The 6,775-nt window shown below is 43.8% G+C and overlaps 1 non-coding gene across 1 annotated transcript; it reads left to right on the forward strand.

Moving 5' to 3' along the window:
• Positions 1-204: 204 nt before the first annotated feature.
• LOC136173870 (small nucleolar RNA SNORD116) lies at positions 205-297 on the forward strand. The gene has a single exon (XR_010664341.1). It is a non-coding gene; the product is annotated as a small nucleolar RNA SNORD116 (small nucleolar RNA).
• Positions 298-6,775: the final 6,478 nt, after the last annotated feature.

The raw sequence follows: 6,775 nt of genomic DNA on the forward strand, positions 1-6,775 counted from the left end.
TTTGAAAGTAGAAGGGAATTGGACTACAAAAAAAAAAAAAAAATCAGCAAACACATTTAAAATGGAGTTAGAAAGAGCTGGCAGAAGAACTATGAGGAATATTAATAAAGTGATAAGTTTGAGCCGAGTCATGGAAAGGTCAGAAATGTTTTCCTTAAGGTCGTGGATCCATCCATAGTGACTTTAATTAAGAATAATAGGGTTGGATCGATGACGACACCCTCTCATGCATTCCTTGGAAAATCTGAACAACATGAGTGAGAACTCACTACCGTCTCCTCATCGAAACTGAGGTCCAGCACGTTGAAAAAAAAAAAAAAAAAAAAAGAATAATAGGGTTGGAACACCTCTGCTCTTATCCCTGAGTCACTATCATCCCAGGTGGAGAGACCCCTTCTTTAAGGACTTGAACAGAAAGCTAAAGTGATGAAGGCCTGATTTTTACATTTCTCCAGTACCAAACGTGTGGGGACAGGAGAAGGTGACAAGAAAGATCTCTTACTGCTCAAGGCACTTGCTCATGCAGTTTTGGAGCCATTCAGTACTTACTGATCACATAAGGAAGCTGCTAGTGGATTTCCAGCTTTCCTCCTGCATTAATTTTAGACAAATAATATCCATCAAAGGGCTTGTCATTCTTGCTTGGATTTAAGTATATGACAGTTTAGCAGAGTTTGGGACCCATGACAGAAGCTAGTCATGGAACAGGGAGCTTCTTTTTAAAAAAAGCTAAAAAAGAATTATTTTATTTATTTGTTTACTTTTGGCTGTGCTGTCTTCGCTGTTGCCCAGGCTTTTCTCTAGTTGTGGTGCATGGGCTTCTCATTGTGTGGCTTCTGTTGTTGTGGGGCTTGGGCTCTAGGGCGCAGAGGCTTCAGTAGTGGTGGCCCGCAGGCTCTGGAGCACAGGTGTGGTAGTTGTATTGTACCAGCTCAGCAGCTACGAGGCATGTGGGACCTTCCAGGACCAGGGATTGAATATGCGTCTCCTACATTGGCAGGTGAATTCTTTACCACTGAGCCATTTCAGTCCATCAGTTGTGTGACCCCATGGACTGCAGCACAGCAGGCCTCCCTGTCCATCCCCGACTCCCAGAGTTTACTGAGCCACTAGGGAAACCCTAAAAATGTTTTTTTTGATGTAGGCTAGAATGTTTACTTTATTTTGCTCTGGGAGAGTTATTAATGTAACACAACAAAATATCTTCTTATTAAGAACATCCTTCTTATTCTCACTTCCACATTTGTTCACATGCTTCATACTAGGTGACCAATGTCCACATGACCATGATCGATTTAAGACATGCCCTCCATATTCCCAGTCTTTACAATGTGACCTTGCCACTTCATCCAACAATGGGCAGAGTCTGATCCCCTAAACCCTTCACCTTAACTCTGGGCTGCTCTTGGGATTCACTTCGGACAACAGAGGTAAAGGTGCCAGTTCTCTTTGTCTCTTGGAAATGAGCCCAGGTTGGCCTGTGTCAGGATAGAGAGACCACGTGGAGCAGAGCTGAGCCATCTCGGCCAACGTCATAGCTGATCTGGATGCGTGTGTGACTCCCGTCAAGACTGGGAGGAGAATTGTCTACAGCAGTCCAACTCAAGTTGCTGACCGCTGAACTTTGGAGAGCTTTGTTATGCAGCAAAAGTTAGCTAATAACCTCTCTCTAACCTAACGGAGGTTCTTCTGATAATCTATCAAGAACTCCTTAAAAAAAAAGTGACCCTCATTGTAGAGTCATCATCATAAAGATTGGTACTTCTTTTGGAAGCTTTATCATTTCATTACTTTAAAAAAAAATTAGGGTAAATAGTTACATCGCTTTTGTCAGACTGTGAACATGGTCAGTTAAAGCCTCTTCATTTCCAGTCACCCACCTCCCAGTTCTAAGTCTTCTTTGCAGCTGGGGAAGGACCATAGGACATAAAGTGGAAGTTAGTCAAGGAGTTCTTTCCTAGGTTGTGGAATTCTAGTTGAACTATTCAAAATTCTAAAAGATGATGCTGTTAAAGTGTTGCACTCAGTCTGTCAACAAATTTGGAAAACTCAGCAGTGGCCATAGGACTGGAAGAGATCAGTTTTCATTCCAATCCCAAGGAAGGGCAATGCCAAAGAATGTTCAGAATACCATACAATTGTGGTCATTCCCCATGTTAGCAAGATAATGCTCAAAACCCTTCAAGCTAGACTTCAGCAGAATGTGAACTGAGAACTTCCAGACGTACAAACCGAATTTAGAAAAGGCAGAGGAACCAGAGATCAAATTTCCAACATCTGTTGGGTCATAGAGAAAGCAAGGGAATTCCAGAAAATAATGTCTACTTCTGCTACATGGACTCCAGTAAAGCTTTTGTGTGGATCATGACAAACTGGAAAATTCTTCAAGAGATGGGAATACCAGACCACCTTACCTGCCTCTGGAGAAACCTGTATGCAGGTCAAGAAGCAACAGTTAGAACTGGACATGGAACAACAGACTGGTTCAAAATTGGGAAAGGAGTACATTAAGGCTGTATGTTGTCACCCTGCTTATTTGAATTCTATGCAGAGTACATCATGAGAAATGCTGAGCTGGATGAATCAAGCTTGCTGAGAGAAATATCAATAACCTCAGGTATGCAGATGACACCACCCTTATGGCAGAAAGTGAAGAAGAACTAAAGAGCTTCTTGATGAAGATCAAAGAGGAGAGTGAAACAGCTGGCTTAAAACTCAACATTCAGAAAACAAAGATCATGGCATCTGGTCCCATCACTTCATGGCAAATAGATGGGGGGGAAAAGCAGAAACAAAGACAAATTTTATTTTCTTGGGCTCCAAAATCGCTGCAGATGGTGACTGCAGCCATGAAATTAAAAGGTGCACTTTGGAGGGAAAGCTATGACAAACACAGAGAGCATATTAAAAAGCAGAGACATCACTTTGCTGACAAAGGTCCATATAGTCAAAGCTATGGGTTTTCCCATATGCACGGATGGGAGAGTTGGACTATAAAGAAGTCTGAGCACCTAAGAACTGATTATTCTGAACTGTGGTGTTGGAGAAGACTCTTGAGAGTCCCTTGGACACCAAGGAGATCCAATCAGTTCATCCTAAAGGAGATCAGTCCTGAACTTTCATTGGAAGAGTCAATGTTAAAGCTGAAACTCCAATACTTTGGAGTTTGGAAACTCCAATACTTTGCAGTAAGTTTCACTTACTGCAAAGAGCTGACTCATTGGAAAAGACCCTGATGCTGGGAAAGACTGAAGGCTGCACAAGAAGAGGTAGACAGAGGATGAGATGGTTGGATGGCATCATGGACTCAATGGGCCCAAGTTTGTGAAATCTGGGAGATACTGAAGGACAGGGAAGCCTGGCGTGGTTCAGTCCATTGGGTCCCAAAGACTCAGATATGACTTGGTGACTGAACAACAACAAAAATATTTTTTTGCACTCCTTTCTTCTTTCTATTAGAATTGCAATGCCTAGATTATGTCAGCCACATTTACCCCTTACTATGCACTGAACTGTATTCCCCTATAATTCATGTTGAACTTTTAAGTCCTAATCTGATTACATTTGAATACAGGGCTTTTTTTTTTGAGATTAATTGAGGTTAATGAAGTCATAAGAGTGGGGATCTTAATATGACTGGATTAATGACTTTTAAGAACAAGAAGTGAGATGTCTCTACCATACACATACCAAGAAAAGACCACATGAATTCCAAAGAAGGTGACTCTAAACCAGAAGGAGAGCCCAGCCCGGGAACCAAGCCTGCTGGCACCCTGGTCTCAGACTTCATGCCTCCAGAACTGTGCAAGCATGCATGGTAAGTCACTTTAGTCATGTCTGACTCTTTGCAACCCATGGAGTAGCCCACCAGGCTCCTCTGTCCATGGGACTTCTCAGGCAAGAATACTGGAGTGGGTTGCCATGTCATCTTCCAGGGGATCTTCTCAACTCAGGGATCAAAACTGCATCTCTTATGTCTCCTACATTGGGATGCAAGTTCTTTACCACTAGCACCACTTGGGAAGACAGGCGTGTTCTCCAGAACTGTGAGAACATACATACATTCCTGTTGTTTAAGCCACTCCGTCTAGATATTCTGTTCTGACAGCCAGAACAGAGTAAGATACCCCATAAGATGACAAGATTGAGGATGAGAGGCTACTTGCGAAGACGGGCAGAGAAGGAAAGAAAAGCCCAGGGGTCTGGGTGGCAACTTTGGATGACGGAACCAACTCCCACTGCCTATTTCATATTATGTGACAGAAGCACACGCCCTCCTGTTGGTTAGTCCACAGTTCATCAGAGTCTCTGTTGTTGCAGCCAGAGGTGTTCCTGGGTGATGCAGGTAGATACAACCTGAGGTGTCTTGGGTCCCTTTGGGCACATATGCATTTATTTGTGGTCCAAGTGGAAGACCAGTAGTTCTAAACACCTGTACAGCCCTCATGAACCACCACAAATCCAGGCGTGTGAGTGATGGAGTGGGAGAAGGGCTGGAGGTCAAACCAGGGTGGGGAAGGACCAGCCCGAGGTTCTGGTGACTGTGGGAGGGACTGCAGTCATGTCTCGACTGTGACCAGTCTAGTCTTTCCATCTCTGACGACCACGTTTAAAACCTCTCTCTTTGTGACTTCTTGGGGCACCAGGCTGTGACTCCTCGAATTGTGATTAGCATGCCTTCTTCTGCTTTGATGGCACCAGGGAGAAGATATCAATTCATGAGACGTTCCCATCAAATTGAAATGGGAAAGGAGTAAGGAGGGAGTGGAGCCTGTCTGCCGTTTAATGCCCCACCAACCTGAAAAACAATGACTAGCATCGGTTGTTGCCTTCTTTTTTGCCAGGCAGCATCACTGAATATTTTACAAGTATTCCCTTCAGTCAGTTCAGTTCAGTCCAGTCCCTCAGTCATGTCTGACTCTTTACGACCCCATGAACCGCAGCACGCCAGGCCTGCCTGTCCATCACCAACTCCTGGAGTTTACCCAAACTCATGTCCATTGAGTCGGTGATGCCATTCAGCCGTCTCATCCTCTGTTGTCCCCTTCTCCTCCTGCCCCCAATCCCTCCCAGCATCAGACTCTTTCCCAATGAGTCAGCTCTTCACATCAGGTGGCCAAAGTATTGGAGTTTCAGCTTCAGCATCAGTCCTTCCAATGAACACTCAGGACTGATGTCCTTTGGGATGGACTGGTTGGGTCTCCTTGCAGTCCAAGGGACTCTCAAGAGTCTTCTCCAACACCACAGTTCAAAAGCATCAATTCTTTAGTGCTCAGCTTTCTTTATAGTCCAACTCACATCCACACATGACCACTGGAAAAACCATAGCCTTGACTAGACAGACCTTTGTCAGCAAAGTAATATCTCTGCTTTTTAATGTGCTGTCTAGGTTGGTCATAACTTTCCTTCCAAGGAAAGTGTTCTCTTAGGTAGTTCTGAAAGTAGCTCTGTGGTACAGCCATAGTTATTATCCCCATTTCATCGAGGAGGAGCCTGAGGTTTAAGGCCATTAAATACCTTTCCCAAGGCTGTGCAGACCACAGGTGGCAGAGGCAGGATTGAAGCGGTTAGCTTCTTCACGCTGCAGAGGTCTATATGATGAAACCAAGTGATATAGAATGAAGATGGATCTCCAATGACTGTAGGAGATCTCTAATATCCTCCCTATGACTGGGGGAGCTGTGGCTCTTGTCTCCTCAAAATGCAAAAGTAACTGTTTGCTATAACCTTCTTCCCCTTTTCCCCCCACTTCGCAAGCATGGGCAGAAAACTTTGTAAACAGGGCGGGAGCAGTAAGGCTAATCAAATCAAAAGCATCCTCCTCTGCCCACCCGCCCCTCACCTGACAAACCCACAGGCTCACACTGGTGTTTGCTAATGTGAATCCTCTCTGTTCAAAGTTTAATACCTCATGCAAGGGCTCCACAATTACATTTCTATTACTTCCCACTGTTTATCACAGTTGGATTGCAAAAGGCAATTTATGTTGTGATTTCTCCTTTGCTGGATCTCTACCGTCTATTTTTAAATTTGTCTCTCGGTCCAGTTGGGAGCCTGATCACAGTGTTGGCTCTGCAGTGGTGCTGGGACTTTGTCCTCTAGCCGCACAGTGTCCTCTGGACCAGCCCTGAGGTCACAGGAGGACTCTGTCCTTGGATATGTCTCTAGCTCTTTCTCTCTCCCCTAGGGCAGTTTCTGATTAACCTTATATCAAAAAAAAAAAAAAAAAAAAAAAAAAGACACAAACATTTCCTTGCAGATTCTAAAATGAAGAAATATGATTGTGACTCCCAACTGTCTCTGATCTGGGGTTCATGATCCCAGACTCAAGGGCTTTCATCATATGACCATCCTCCTTGGCAATCTTATGGTCCATACTGAAGTGACCTGGGTTTTAAGCTGGAGGTCAGGTTTGCTGGGGTTTCAGGGAGGGGTGGAGAGAAGTGAAATAGGGACAGAGATCTCGTCCTTTGACAAGAAGAAAGAAAGGTTTCCAGACAACCTTTGGAGAAGAGCTGGTAGCCTAGGACAACAGTATTTTTATGGGCATAAATTACTTCTGATGAAAAAAAGAATCAGGGTCCATAAAAAACTATAATTTGAGAGTGGTTTTGACCATAGCAGTCTAATATTTGAAGAGGTTTTTTTTTTTTTTTTTGATGGGAGGTTTTATTGTGTACCTGCCTTTGTTTAACTCTCCTGTTGATTGGCAATCAAATCGGCCTATCTGCACTATTTTTCTAATCTATTGGCAATGATTGAAGTATTTTTTTTT

This window comes from Muntiacus reevesi, chromosome 8 (genome assembly GCF_963930625.1).
Source record: "Muntiacus reevesi chromosome 8, mMunRee1.1, whole genome shotgun sequence".
In the NCBI taxonomy this organism is placed as follows: domain Eukaryota; kingdom Metazoa; phylum Chordata; class Mammalia; order Artiodactyla; family Cervidae; genus Muntiacus; species Muntiacus reevesi.